Genomic DNA, 14,449 nt, shown 5'->3' on the forward strand with positions numbered 1-14,449 from the left:
CTAGCTACTAAGTATCTGGCCTCTTTCTTTTTGGTTTTCATTATACTATCCCTGCCTACCTCAGTCTATTGATGGGTTTGTTGGTTGGTTTTGGAAAGGAGAGTGAAAGGGGAAAGAAAAAGGGTAAGAGAGTCAAGCATGGCTGTATTTCCCAGAAGAGAGAGAAGAAGGGATGAAAAAAAGGGCAACTTTAGAAGCCATGTGATCTGCACATGTCCCTTATAGAGTTTTTAAAAAGAGCAAGTTGAGACTAGAGAGATGGCTCAGTTGCTAAGAGCACTCCTGCCCTTTCAAAGGACAGGAGTTCACTTCCCAGCACTCACATTGAGCAGATCACACTCCAGGTTCAAGGAAGTCTCATGCCCTCTTCTGGCTTCCTCGGGTGCGAGCACACACACACACACACACACACACACACACACACACACACAGAGCACTCCTGCCCTTTCAAAGGACAGGAGTTCAGTTCCCAGCACTCACATTGGGCAGATCACACTCCAGGTTCAGGGAAGTCTCATGCCCTCTTCTGCCTTCCTCGGGTGTGAGCACACACACACACACACACACACATGCACACACAGAGCACTCCTGCCCTTTCAAAGGACAGGAGTTCAGTTCCCAGCACTCACATTGGGCAGATCACACTCTGGGTTCAGGGAAGTCTCACGCCCTCTTCTGGCTTCCTCAGGCGCGAGCACACACACACATACACACACACACACACACACACACACACACACACATGCACACACAGAGCACTCCTGCCCTCTCAAAGGACAAGAGTTCAGTTCCCAGCACTCACATTGGGCAGATCACACTCCAGGTTCAGGGAAGTTTCATGCCCTCTTCTGGCTTCCTCGGGTGCGAGCACACACACACACACACACACACACGCACACACAGAGCACTCCTGCCCTTTCAAAGGACAGGAGTTCAGTTCCCAGCACTCACATTGGGCAGATCACACTCCGGGTTCAGGGAAGTCTCATGCCCTCTTCTGGCTTCCTCAGGCGCGAGCACACACACACACAGACACACACACACATGCACACACACATGCAAGCTCACATGCACGCTCACACACACAATCCCCAGTGCATAAGGAAGCATAATTATATCAAAACTCAACCCAGGGCACGTGTCATTTCTTCCAAGAAGATGGATTCTGGAAATAACCTGTACTAGATTAAGCGTCTGACCTAGTCTCAGTCATACAGACGGCATAGAGGGTATTTGGGCTATCAGCTACCTCTGGTCCTGGTTGTAGGAGCTTCGGGGAGAGCCTGGCTATACAGATAGTGTAAGGGTCGTTTAGACTGCCCTTTGCAAGAATTACCATCTTGAGCTAAATGACTATTCATTAACTCCTTTCATCTTCCCAACTCCAAGGTGTTATTACTACCTTCACGTCCGCATACCAGATAATCTGTTAGAGTCCTACAGCTTGAATGTGGCCATGTCAGAGTTTGAACTCCCGTCTACACGACTCCAAATGAGCCACCCTAAGTTTAGTTGTGAACCTCACCAGGTTTCCAGCTGTACCCCTCTTTCCTCCCTTAATTCTAAACAGCAAATCGTCTTCACTGGTGCCGTCTCTATCCTTAAATCTTGGATTTTCTTTGACCTGTATCTCTTCTACCTACCGCTCTCAACCAATGTACACTTACCAACTCTATTTTCATGACTCTGTTTGTCCTTCCTTGTCGCCCTTGCTTACCTGAGGTTCCCGTGACCTCTCACCAATCTTTCACAGCTCTCTGCCTGGCCCTTCAAACCCTCTGGAGAACCCACCAAAAGGAGAGCTCTGAGCGTCTCTTTGATCTATACAAGGATTCAACATGGCCACCCCCACTCTCAAGTAATCCACATCCACTTTTGCTTTTTTAATTTTTTCAAGGTGACTTTTCTGTGATTGTGGCTTTGCCTGCACGTGTAGCTGTGTGGCATGTTCATGAAGTGCCCCAGCAGGCCAGAAGAGGGCACGGGACGTCCAAGGCCCTTCTTCCTCCATTAACTGATTTGATTGTCTGCAAATCTTGTGGGGTAACTGATATGTGAGTCTCTGTGAGCAGCAGCAACACCGAGCCTAGAGGAGAGCATTTCCCAGCCCTCCTCCAGTCCTCCAGCTCCTACATTCTTTCTCCTCCTCTTCTCCAGCGTTCTCTGGGCCTTGAGGTAGGGAAGGAGGTTTGATACAGACGTCCCACCCACAGCCGAGGACTCATAGCCATTAGTTTTCAACACTTTACTCAGGAATGGGTCCCTGCACTAACCACTACTTCTCTGACTAAGGTGGAAAGCAACACTGATCTAAGGATGCAGACATACATCTTTAGAGGGTAGTTTGACAACATGACCACTAAGAAAAACAACGTTGAGGCAGGCCTAGTGGTACATGCCTTTAATCCCAGCACTTGGGAGGCAGAGGGAAGCAGATTTCTGTGAGTCTGAGGGCACCCCGGCCTACATAGTAAAGGTGTTTTATTTGTGGGAGCAACATTGGCTGCCTGAAGCCAGGGACCATGGAGTTCGGCTTAGTATTCTTGATCCAAGCTCTGTAATTGGCATGGTAGGGAAAACCAGAGGTAGTAAAGACCTAGTGCCAGTATAAGTGTTCAGGCTGGGCTGCTAAAGATAATACTTAGGCAAACCCACACTTTGATGTCTCTACAACGTGAACTAAATGTCCAGAAATTATGCAATAGACTTGTATGTTAGAGCTAAAAAATACTATAAAAACTCTTACCACTTTATTTTTTTAACAGTTCTGTGGAAAAATAACTCACATGGTATACAATTAATCCATTTAAAGTATACCAAAACATATTAAATTGTATACGAATAATGGGTTTGCCTTAGTAAGACAAGATAGAAAGACAGGGGAAATTAAGAAGACACAAAATTGAAAGAGTCCCCTTCTTCTTGAATTCATTCATTAAATTCTCGGCAGCTCAGAGTCAAGAATTTTGGCACACCTTTACCATGAAGATTGCCTACTGGCTTAGCTGGTGTTTCTATCCTTACAATAAAACATCACAACCAAAAGCTGCTTGGATAGAAGGGGGTTTATTTCACCTTATACTTCTAGGTAGCAGTTCATCACTGAGAGAAGTCAGAGCAAGAACTCAAATGGGGCAGGAATCTAGGGCAGGATCTGAAGCAGAGCCAGGGAGGATGCTGCTACCGGCCCCCTCCTGGATTGCTCGGCCTGCTTTCTCCTTTTTTTTCTTTAAAAAATATTTTTATTAAGTTTTTACAATTTCATTAATTAGTTCATTTGTGTGTGTGTGTGTGTGTGTGTGTGTGTGTGTGTGTGTGTGTGACTCAAATGGAGAGCAGTGAACAACTTTTGAGGTTGATGTCTCCTTCCTCCATGTGGGTTCTAAAGAAGGGATTCAGGTTGTCAGGCTTGGCAGCAAAAGCCTTTACCCACTGAGCCATCTTGCCAGCCTTCTCTTTTAAAAACAGATTTTGAAATTTCTTTTTTTAAAAAATCTTTATTTATTTATTATGTATACAATATTCTGTCTGCGTGTATGCCTGCAAGCCAGAAGAGGGCACCAGATCTCATTACAGATGGTTGTGAGCCACCATGTGGTTGCCAGGAATCAAACTCAGGACCTTTAGAAGAGCAGGCAATGCTCTTAACCGCTGAGCCATCTCTCCAGCCCCTTGAAATTTCTTTTAATGCATAAAGGTATCTTGCCTGCATGTTTGTCTGAGCACCACTGTGTGTGTGTGTGTGTGTGTGTGTGTGTGTGTGTGTGTGTGTGTGTGTGTGTGTATGTGTGTGTGTGTGTGCAGTGCCCTTGAAGGCCAAAAAAGGGAATCATATCTATCAGAACTGAAGTTATAGACTGTTGTGAACTGCTGTGTGGGTGCTAGGAATTGAGCCCAAATCCTCTAAAAGAGCAATCAGCATTCTTAATCACTAAGCCCTCCAAAGATGCTTTCTTACAGCACCCAGGACATCAACCCAGAGAGGTACCTCCCACAATGTCTGGGTTCTCTCACATCAAGCACAATGTGAGACAGTAACCCCACAGACTTGCCTACAGGACAGTTTTCTCATGGAAGCATTTTCTCGATTAAGATTCTCTCTTCCCAGATAAGTCTAAGTTGACAAAAACCAGCCAGCACACCTACATAGAGATAATAATACTCCTTTTTTTATAGTGCTATTTCAAATAAGAATGCTAAAGTAATAATAACCTACGCTTTAAACCAAACAAAACATATAAGACCTTTGAGATTAACCTTATTCCCTCCCCAGGTATTACTGAGAATCTTTAAACAAAATCATAAATCTGTTTGCAGTCAAGACGTATTTCATAACTCCCTTGTAACTTATTATTATAAGAATCCCTTTGACCCTTCTAACCTATTGTATCAGTTCCTTCTCTTGTTGCTATGGCAAAATACCAGACAAGAACAACTTAAGGAAGGTTTGTTTTGGTTCACAATCTGAGGGTACAGTCTATCATGTCAGAGAAGGCACTACAGCAGGAGATTGAGGTGGCTAGTCACATCGCACACACAACTAAGAAGCAAAAACAGATGAATGGTGGTACGCAGCTTATTTCCTTTTGTTTCCCCATTTTATTCAATCCAGTACCCCAGGTCCCAGGGATAGTGCAGCCCATAGTCAATGTAAGTCTTCCCTCTCTGGAAACACCTTCCCGGCATGCTCAGGGGGTATGCCTCCTAAGAGGTTCTTAAACCATCTAAGTTGACCATTGGCTGATTTAGGATTTCTATTGCTGTTAAAAGACACCATGACTGTGGCAACTCTTATAAAGGAAAGCATTTAACTGGGGTGGGCTTACAGTTCAGAGGCTTAATCCATTATCATCATGGCAGGAAGCATGGAGGTATACAGACAGACATAGCTCTGGAGAGGTAGCTGAAAATTCTATTTCAGAATAAGCAGACAGCAGGAAGAGAGAGTGACACTGGGCCTGGCTTGAGCATCTGAAACCTCAAAGCCTGACCCCAGTGACACACTTCCTCCAACAAGGCCATACCTACTCCAACAAGTCCACTCCTAGGAGGCTGTGGTGATTGTTCTTCATTCAAACCACCATAACCATGGATATTTTATTTTATTTTTTTTGATTTTTCGAGACAGGGTTTCTCTGTAGCTTTTGGTTCCTGTCCTGGAACTAGCTCTTGTAGACCAGGCTGGCCTCGAACTCACAGAGATCCGCCTGCCTCTGCCTCCCGAGTGCTGGGATTAAAGGCGTGCGCCACCACCGCCCGGCAACCATGGATATTTTAATACAATGTTTTTACTCTTTCAGAATTTCTTACAGTATATTTTGATCATATTCATTTCTGCTCCTCCATTTTTCAAGACCCAGACCCAGTCCCCACCTCCTCACCCCTTCCCAACTTCATGCCCTATTTTTCCCTTTTTTTTTTTGGTTTTTCGAGACAGGGTTTCTCTGTGGCTTTGGAGCCTGTCCTGGAACTAGCTCTTGTAGACCAGGCTGGTCTCGAACTCACAGAGATCCGCCTGCCTCTGCCTCCCAAGTGCTGGGATTAAAGGAGTGCGCCACCACCGCCCGGCTTCCCTTTTCTTTTTAATAACCCTCTGCATCCAGTTTATGATGCTCACATACTAATTGGTAGGGAGTCATCCCCTCGAGTGTGGCCAACCTATGAAAACTAACTCTGCTGCCCAGAAATCATCCTCAGTTAGGGATGGGGGCTCATGAGCCCCTCCCCTCTTGGTGCTGTAATGTTGGTAAGTCTGGCCAGCATGTTCATGTGTTAGTCTCGTCATATCCTGAAAAGACTGTTCCAGTCCTGTCGTCCCTGGCCTCCCTCTGGCTCTTACAATCTTTCTGCCCTTTCTTCTGCAATGATACTCAAGCTTCAGTGTTGAAAGAATACAGATGTCCCATTTGTCCTGACTTACTCACTGCCCTTGACCACATGTAGGTTTCTGAATTAACTATATCCACCACACAAAGAACCTTCTCCAATGAGGTGTAAGGGTCGCACTAATCTGTGAGTACAGACGTATGATACTGTGTCTATTTAACAGAATACTAGTAGTAGGTTTACCCCTAGGGCCTGTGAGCCCGCAGCTATGGGTCAGATTTACAGTACCAGGCATTCATTTCCTCCTGTGGAGCAGGCCTTAAATCTAATTAGAAAGCATTGGTTAGCCCCATAACATAAATACCGTTATTGTATTGTATGGGCATATCTTGCCACACCTGTCATTACTGCACACATAAGGTTAAGAGTTAGGTAAGAATGTTGAAAGCTCCCCACTTCCACCTCCAGAAGCCTGCATAGCCTCTTTCTGTATCCTGAAGAGTAGCCATCAGGAAGAAAGTTTCTGAATCAGTAACTACTTAACTTCCCCATGTTCTGTGACCAAAAGTATATAGCATCTTCAGCAATGGGGTCTTACCATCACGGGTACCAGGGCACCCTTGATCAACAACTCAAGAGAGTTATCTGACACTTATGGCTTTCTGTGATAAACATTATCTTCTATGTATGGTAACTCCAATTCAACCTTTTTATATGTGACTAAATATGTAGATACATAAATATGTATGTATATGAAGCTTATAAAATAGATTTCTATTATATAAATTCTAATATAGATTTTTATATTAGTCAGAGTTCTCTAGAGTAATAGAACTTATAGAACGGATCTCAAGATATATCCAGAAAGAGGGTTTATTAGAATGACTTACAGATTGTGGTCCAGCTAATCCAACAATAGCTGACCATAAACACAAAGTCCAAGAATCCAGAAGTTGTTCAGTCCATGAGGCTAGATGTCTCAGCTGGTCTTCAGTAGATGTTGTAATCCTAAAGAAGTAGGCGCTAATGCCAGTGAAGGGATGGTCTTGCTAGGAAGGTGAGAGCAGTCAGGCAAAGAGCAAAAGCTTCCTTCTTCAATACCCTTTCATAGACTTCCATCAGAAGGTGAAGCCAAGATTAAAGGTGTGTCTTCCTGCCTCAAGATCCAGATTAGAAGCGGGTCTTTTATGTCAAATTAAGCAAAAATCCTTCACAGGTTGTAGAAATTAGCTCGATTCGGTGAGCTAGGAGATAAAACAATTATATTTTTATTTATTATAAGGGGAAAACTCATGAAAACAGGAACAAGAAGTTCAAGCTCAGCTGTGCCGCGAGGAAACCACACAGAGAGCACCTGGGCCGTGTACCCACTTTTTCTCCAAGTCCCAGCAAGCCACACCCTAACTTGGCCCCACCTCTTTAAAAAATTGGTTAACTAAGCTTCCCCATCAACAGGTGTGCCCTCCATTTTGGGATTTTAGTTATTCCCAAACATTGTCAAACTGACAAGCAAGAATAGACACCACAATTCTCAAATATCCTTTGTGTTAGTTATCCCTCTTCACACCCCTCCTCTGCCCAACCCTCTCTTCCTCTCCCTACTTAAACCTTCTCCCCATTATTCCCCTTTTCCTCCTTCATATTACCGGTGTTGCTAGCATGGCGGCCCATGCTGGTAAGATATGCTGAAGAGACAGAGGCAGATAGATCAAGAGTTTGGGGCTAGCCTGGATGATGAATGTTGACCCTACCCATGGTTTTCTCTGATCAGCTTGTACTCCTCTCTAGTGTCGCCCAGAAACCGCTCTATGACCTCATTTCCAAAAAGAGGGAAAAGGGGAAGGGAGGTTGCTTTTAAAACCTTTAAACAAAGTAACTTCAGAAGCCATCCAAATCATATAAAGGCATTAAACTCCTGAGAAGACCATTCCCATATCTTGGGTATATACTGCCCTTTTCCTAAATCTCTCTCTCTCCCCCAGAGCCTGAATTTAAACCCGTTACTACTTTTTTCCTGATGAACTCCTACTGGACTTCATACTGGCTCTACCTGAAGTTCTTTTCTGCAGAACACAAGGCTGCACCTGGGAGGAAGTTTCTGAGAAAACTCCTCAGGTCCCTGTAGGCTGCAGGGTAGGGCTGACCACTGACAAAATGAAGAGTATCCAAGTTCTAGGGAGAGTCTGGACTAGTCCCTCCCTCCTTTCCCAGCTTCTGACCCTCTGAGAGAGTCTCTGTCCCCATGAGAGTACACCTATCTGTTCAATACAAACACATTCACACACAGGGGCCGGTAAGTGACCTATATATTCAACACACACACACACACACACACACACACACACACTGGATGCTGAGTGAGGCCAAGAAGCTTGGGCCTCAAAGAAGGGATGTGGGAACAGAATGCAGCTAGTGCTTCATTGAACGGAGTTAGCCAGAAGAGGGTGTCTTTTTTGCAGTTTGCCCTCCAGGCAGACCCACTATTCTCCAGTTTCCAGAAGGGCATCATTTTGCTGGCTACAGCCATATCAACACACACTTCACCGTTCTTTCCTTAAAACTCAACCAATAAGAATAAGCTAGCATAAACTTCGAATCGTCTTCTGTCTCATAGAAGCAAGTTCCCAGAATGCATAGCGCCCCCCTCAAAGCTGAAGGAAGAGCTGTGCCTCCAATCTCACTGGGGCAGGGGCTTACATTTCATAATGGACTGTCCTCAGCAAACCTCAAAACAGAGCTCCCCACCCCCATCCTAGGAATGCAAACGGGCTTCAGAAAAGCTGTCTCCATTCTCCTTCCCAGCAGCGTGCAATACCCAGCATTAAAACCTGTTCATGTGATGCCAGATAGCTGGTCAATTCATTAGAAACGCAGTTATTCACACGGACCTTTGGGCTTCGCACAATGGCAGCCATCAGCCTGACAAACTTGACCAAATGGATTCAGTACTTTTTTTGGTCATGAAGCCCTGGACCATAATAGCAGGGTGGTAAGAGATAGGAAAAAAAGAGGAAATGATAAAAGGGATTTTGAAAGCAAGTAATAAATACTATTGTCATTAGATTCTTAGGCTTGGCTCTGGGTGCTTGGATTAAAGCCGCCTTTTTCCTTTTTAAAAATCAGTGTGGGCAGTCTTCAGATCACAAGCCCCCACCCCACGGCTCCTGCGTCTTCCCAGCAGGTCAGTCCCCTCCCACCGTATCCTGGGTCAGTGCTAACTCAAGGAGGCCGCTGAGAACGTGTCAGAAAAGGAGGACACAACCAAAGCGGTGAAAATTAGAGTCCTCGGAGAGGAGCCCCGGAATAATGCAACCAAATTCATTCACCAGAGAGTTCTTTAAGTGGCTCTCAAATGGCACCCATCACACAAGCTAGCCTCCGCGCCTTTGCAGCGAGCACAATAGGTACCAGATGAGTCACAGGCACCTTGGATTTTTAGTTTGCATCTAAATAAGCACTTTATATTTGCAAAGGGCTTTCTAGTCATTTGCAAAAAGCTTTCTCCTTCAACAACTCCACCAGGGGAGTCCACGGAACTAAAGATTTATTGAGCCCCCTGTCTGACCAAATAAAAGGTGGTGAAAAGCAGCCCCTCGGAGCTCTGGGCTCATTAAACCAGGCAGGGAGTTAGAGTCAGGCCCTCCCACCCAGGCCGGGCACCCCTTTCCTCCCGCAGTCACTGCGAGCGTTTTCATCGGTTCTACCTGCACCCCCATTTGAAGACAGCGATGGCCTTCCGGGGGGACAGCCGTGATATTAAGACATTGGCGAACACGAATCCGTAGACTGAGGATTGGAACGTGCTCCGTGTGTGACGAGGTCCTGCTTCCCTCGTCACAGATCCCAAACTGGACCCTGCTCTCCCATCTACCCCAGAGTCCTCTCTAAATGGGAAAAAAATACGCCCCGTTGTTGACAAAAATTAGGAAGGGGAACTAGGAAGGAAACTTAGGTCACACCAGCAACCTTCCTCTAGAAGTAGAATTTCCTATGTTCTCAGTGAAACCGGGTTATGACACCTAGCAAAAGCTACCGGTCAAGTTGGGGATTCTCCTGCCTCCACCTTCAACCCCCCCCCCCCCCCCAATGCTGACATTACAGGCTTGTGCCACCAAGCCTGTCCAGTTTCTCCTACAGCAAACGGCCTTGGAGCCTTACTCTGCGTCCCTAGCTGTGAAGTCATACTGACAATTTCAATATCTAAGCGACTTTAGGCCAATCAGTCACCCTTGCCAAACCGACAGTGGGCCACACAACAAAGTGTTCAACACTTGTCTGATCGATAAATAAATTTAATGTCCGGCCTGACAATCAGGAGGAAGAGAATGACAATCATAAAACCTAAAACCACACAGACATGAACAATCGTGGATCTCTTAGGCTAGCATAATAATGATGGTAATAACAGTAAGAACCGCCTTTTGAATTTTAAATTGTACTAAGAGGAAAAAAAAAAACTTCACCAATGTGATCTCATTCAATAGCTGTGAACACAGTCCAGTCCGGCGGGTTAACCCTCCTGTACGGATGAGAAAATTGAGACAGAAAATTGAAGCCCGCTGTCAAACTGCAAAACTGGATTTCAGACCCCAGTCCTGGGCTTTACCACAGTGCACACTGTCTGCATTCGGGTCAGCTGAGTTTTCCACGGGAGAGAGGGCCCAGAGAGGTAGATGCGGAAACACAGAGGAGGAGTGAGACGGGTAATATCCAGGCTTCTTTGGCCAAGCCAGGCCGTGCCTTTTTAGGCGCTTTGGCCTCCGCTTGCCTGCGGTTGGCCTTCAAGAATCTCTCTGAGAAAAAAACAGAAGCTAAGCAATCTCCCTGGGTGGAAATGCGGGGTCCTCGCAGGGCTCCGGGAATGAAAGGGGGGCGGTTTTCCCGCTCTGCCTCCCCACTGAGCCTGGAGAGCCCCCAGGTGAGCCGTGAACTTCTCACCCCGGCAGAGCTGGCGAAGTTCTTGCTGCATTTTGGTGCCCTCTAGTGGTGGATTCTGGAACAACTTCGAGCTCCTAGCCACCCACCTATGACATGCTGGGGGGCCTCATTTATTCTACGGGCTTGATGGTTTAAAAAGAAGGAAGAAAGTGTAATGTGACAGAGGAAGATTGTAGTCTTGTCTCTCATTTCTTCCCCAAGTGAACAAGAAGCTTTGACAGGACTCTCCCTAATGCAGGCTTTCTCAGACTTGTCTAAGAAGATATATTAGATGTTAAAAATACTCATTTCTGGCTTGCACTTTAAAAGTACCTCAGCGACACCACTAGAGGCATGGCCGGGGAATGTGCATTTTTGCAACACACCCCGCACACGCACACGCACTCCCCTGAACCCTCCACAATCTCCACACCCCTGTACACTGACAGCAGAATCAAGCTCCTTGGGGGGAAATTCAGTTTCTGGGTGTCCACATTGGTCTCCATGGACAAACCAGTGGGCCCCTTTCATACCCCAAACCCTTGTCCCGGCAGGACTAAGAGAGCTACATGTCCGCTTAAGAGGGAACGGGACCCTTGTGAAAGACACTGGCCCTGGAGATAGGAGAGCTGACTGACCGAAGGATCACTCCATTGGGAAACACTGGGTCCATTCTGACTTCCCTGAAGTTACAGTGCCTCTCTATAAGAACGGAGCCTTGTTCTGTATACGCCCTTGCTGGCTGAACTAATAGACCCTGCACAGCTGATGAGCGTACAGCGTGATTAAGACAGCGCGAAGCTCCCGCTAGTGTGCTGGAACCGTCCCGGTGAGGGCTGATCGATCCGTAGCATCCTAGGAATTTTTTGAGTTGGTTATTGAACCTTTGGTGATGGCTTGATGTGAACAGTGGTGGGAATATTTATGCCACAGAAATGGATGAATGTAACAAATTAGGGGTGTGTGTGTGTGTGTGTGTGTGTGTGTGTGTTTGTAGAAAGCCGGCTGGTAGCTGCTTTTTAGCTCATATGTAACCTCTTTGTGTTCTAAACTACATCTAAGGACTAATTTTGGTGTGTGATTTTTTTTTATCATGCCAATTGTATGGACGAGGAAACTGGGGTTCGAGCATATCATACAATCCCTAACTCCTATAATCAAATTTGGGTCTGATCTCAAAGTCCACAATCCTGAATACTCCACTCTGGGGCTGGAGGTGCTCATTGAGGAAGCTTGGTGGTAGGGATGTTTAGCCATCAGTGGTCTAGCTTGCTTTGATTTTGACTAATGCCCTGTCCGTGAAGATGAGTCAAACCAGAGTCCCTCATATTTTGGGGAGCAGGGGAGACAGGACATCTTCTCCCCAGCTCTACGGCTCTGCTTCTTTTCCTCAATGTCCCCAGAGCGGGACTCCACGGTGGCGGTCATTGTGGGTGTCTCAGTAGGGGGCTTCTTGGCTGTGGTCATCTTGGTGCTGATGGTGGTCAAGTGCTTGAGGAGGAAAAAGGAGCAGAAGCTGAGCACGGATGACCTGAAGACCAAGGCTGGCTGCTCTGCCGATGCTGCCTGCTCTTCCCATAAACAGATGGACCATCCTTCCTGCTCCCGGCTTCTTAGCAGTGTCTGACTAGGTAGTCAGCTCTCGGGCTTGCTCTCTCCAGCTCTGCCAGTCTGCCACTTCCCTATTGCTGTCCCTCTCCACTGCAGCTGGCCCCGACTCTGAGCTGCTCCTAGAAGTGGGCACACACCCCTCTCCAGCTTGGGACCTGGTGTGTGATTTTTTATTTATTTGCATTTTTAATAACAAAATTTACACAGTAAAAACTAAGTATGGCTAAAAAGGAGGACTCCAAGTCTGAGCTGCAGTAAGTGGTCTTATCTTTCCGTCCCCAGTCTTCAGTAGCTGTTTGTCCGTGACAGCAGCAGGATTTAAGTCCCAGCCTCTCCTCCGAGGGTCACCACAAACAAGGCCCTTTTAACTTGGAGCCCCAGCAGAAAAGACGCCCCCAGACTGAGAGGTCTGGAGGACCACCAGGTGAAGTGTGCTGTATTCCTGCACAGCCCAGGCAGGGACTCATGGAAGGGCTTGTAATGTGTGCCCCAGAAGAAATGAATGGGATGCCATGGCCTCCCTTGGAATTGATAGCGACTCCTAAGAGGATTTTGCTAAATCAAGAACTCTACTTCTCCATCTTCAGAAGGAAGCTACCTTTGTCACTGTTGCATTACGAACCAAAGTCAGAGTTAGCTTTCATCTCAAAACTCACAGCAATCTCTACACTGTTCTGTTAGGAACACAGATGTCAACTCTCAAAAACTAGCTACATAAGAGGCACAGCTGGAGCACAGGAGATGGGCACACACGAGAAGAACAGAGGCCATCGCCCAACCCCTTCTCACCCAGCATGCATCTTGCTCTTCCTCAGCTCAAGGTTTGAGATGCACAAGACAAATTAAGGAGATTCCTGCCCTAAATCTGGTATCCTTGTTCCCTGGAAATTGAAAATACAAAAATTGTTGATCTACACTGAGACCCATACCTAAATTCCCATGGGCCTGCCTAGGATTAAAACATTCTTTTAAGAGGAAGGAAACCTCTCATGGTCCCTGAGACAGACAATAGCTTCTTACTTGCTTTGTACATGGATCTGTGGGGAATATTAAGCTATAACATGCTGTGACCTAGTGGCCATCTCTCCTCAGGGGGGAAACAGGTGCCATGATGAGTCAAGACATCTCACTCAGGATGCCAATGCCACTGGTTGGCATAAGTGCAAAGTTCAAAGTTAGAAGTATCTAACTGGAGAAGCCCAGGGAGGTTCATCCCAAGCTCAGCTGGGATGCTAGGAAGGCAAGACTGAACTCTCAGTGAGGAGGAAGGATAACGGACTAGACAAAGACTGTGGGAAAGTATCTACCAGGCCAATTTGGAGCCATGAGTTCATGCCAGGAACCAACATAAGATCATGTTCGCAGAGGGAGTCAAGCTCACGCTGAAGAAAATCAGTTTTGACCTGTGCTTACAAGAGGAGCCAGTGACAGCATATTCATTTCCTGCCGTGGTGAAGCAAATGATCGCAAGTTTAGAAATAGAAACCACACCACTTTAACAGCACGGTTTTCTGTAAGACAGAACACTTCGCTCGTAGTCGGGATCTCGATTTACAAGGCAGAGCCCACGTTGTGCGAGGGACCGTGAATCGTCATCCTGACGTGTTCTGGTTGTCAGTAGGATTCGGTTCCTTACAACTCTAGTAGTGTGGTTCTTAACAGTCTTGCAGATGTCAGCCAGGGCTTCTCTAGGCATTTTGCCATTCCATGCCAAAGAACCAAGGAGAGCAGTTTGCTCTTCGAGGCAGGATAATTTCTCATGCTTTGAAGCTGTTTGAATTCAGGAACAACTAAGTCTCTTAAGGTTCACTTTATGAGCATGGTGGCATGCAGGCAGACATGGTGCTGGGGACATAATTGAGAGTCCTGCATCTTGCAGGCAACAGGAAATGGTCTGAGGGTCACAATGAGCAAAGCTTGAGCAGAAGAGACCTTAAAGACCGCCCCCATAGTGACCCACTTCCTCCAACAAGGTCATACCTACTTCAGCGAAGCCATACTTCCTAATAAATGCCACTTCTTTATGACATTATGGGGGCCAATTACATTCAAATGACCACACAGACTGAATATAGAAATATATTTATAGATAGAC

General features: G+C 46.3%; 1 protein-coding gene across 3 annotated transcripts in view; it reads left to right on the top strand.

The window, feature by feature from the left end:
• Window positions 1-14,449, top strand: part of Drd3 (dopamine receptor D3) — a 50,927-nt gene that overhangs the window by 20,505 nt on the left and 15,973 nt on the right. The gene's annotated exons all lie outside the window — the stretch shown is intronic.

The sequence above is a fragment of the Microtus pennsylvanicus genome, chromosome 1, assembly GCF_037038515.1.
Source record: "Microtus pennsylvanicus isolate mMicPen1 chromosome 1, mMicPen1.hap1, whole genome shotgun sequence".
Taxonomy (NCBI): Eukaryota; Metazoa; Chordata; class Mammalia; order Rodentia; family Cricetidae; genus Microtus; species Microtus pennsylvanicus.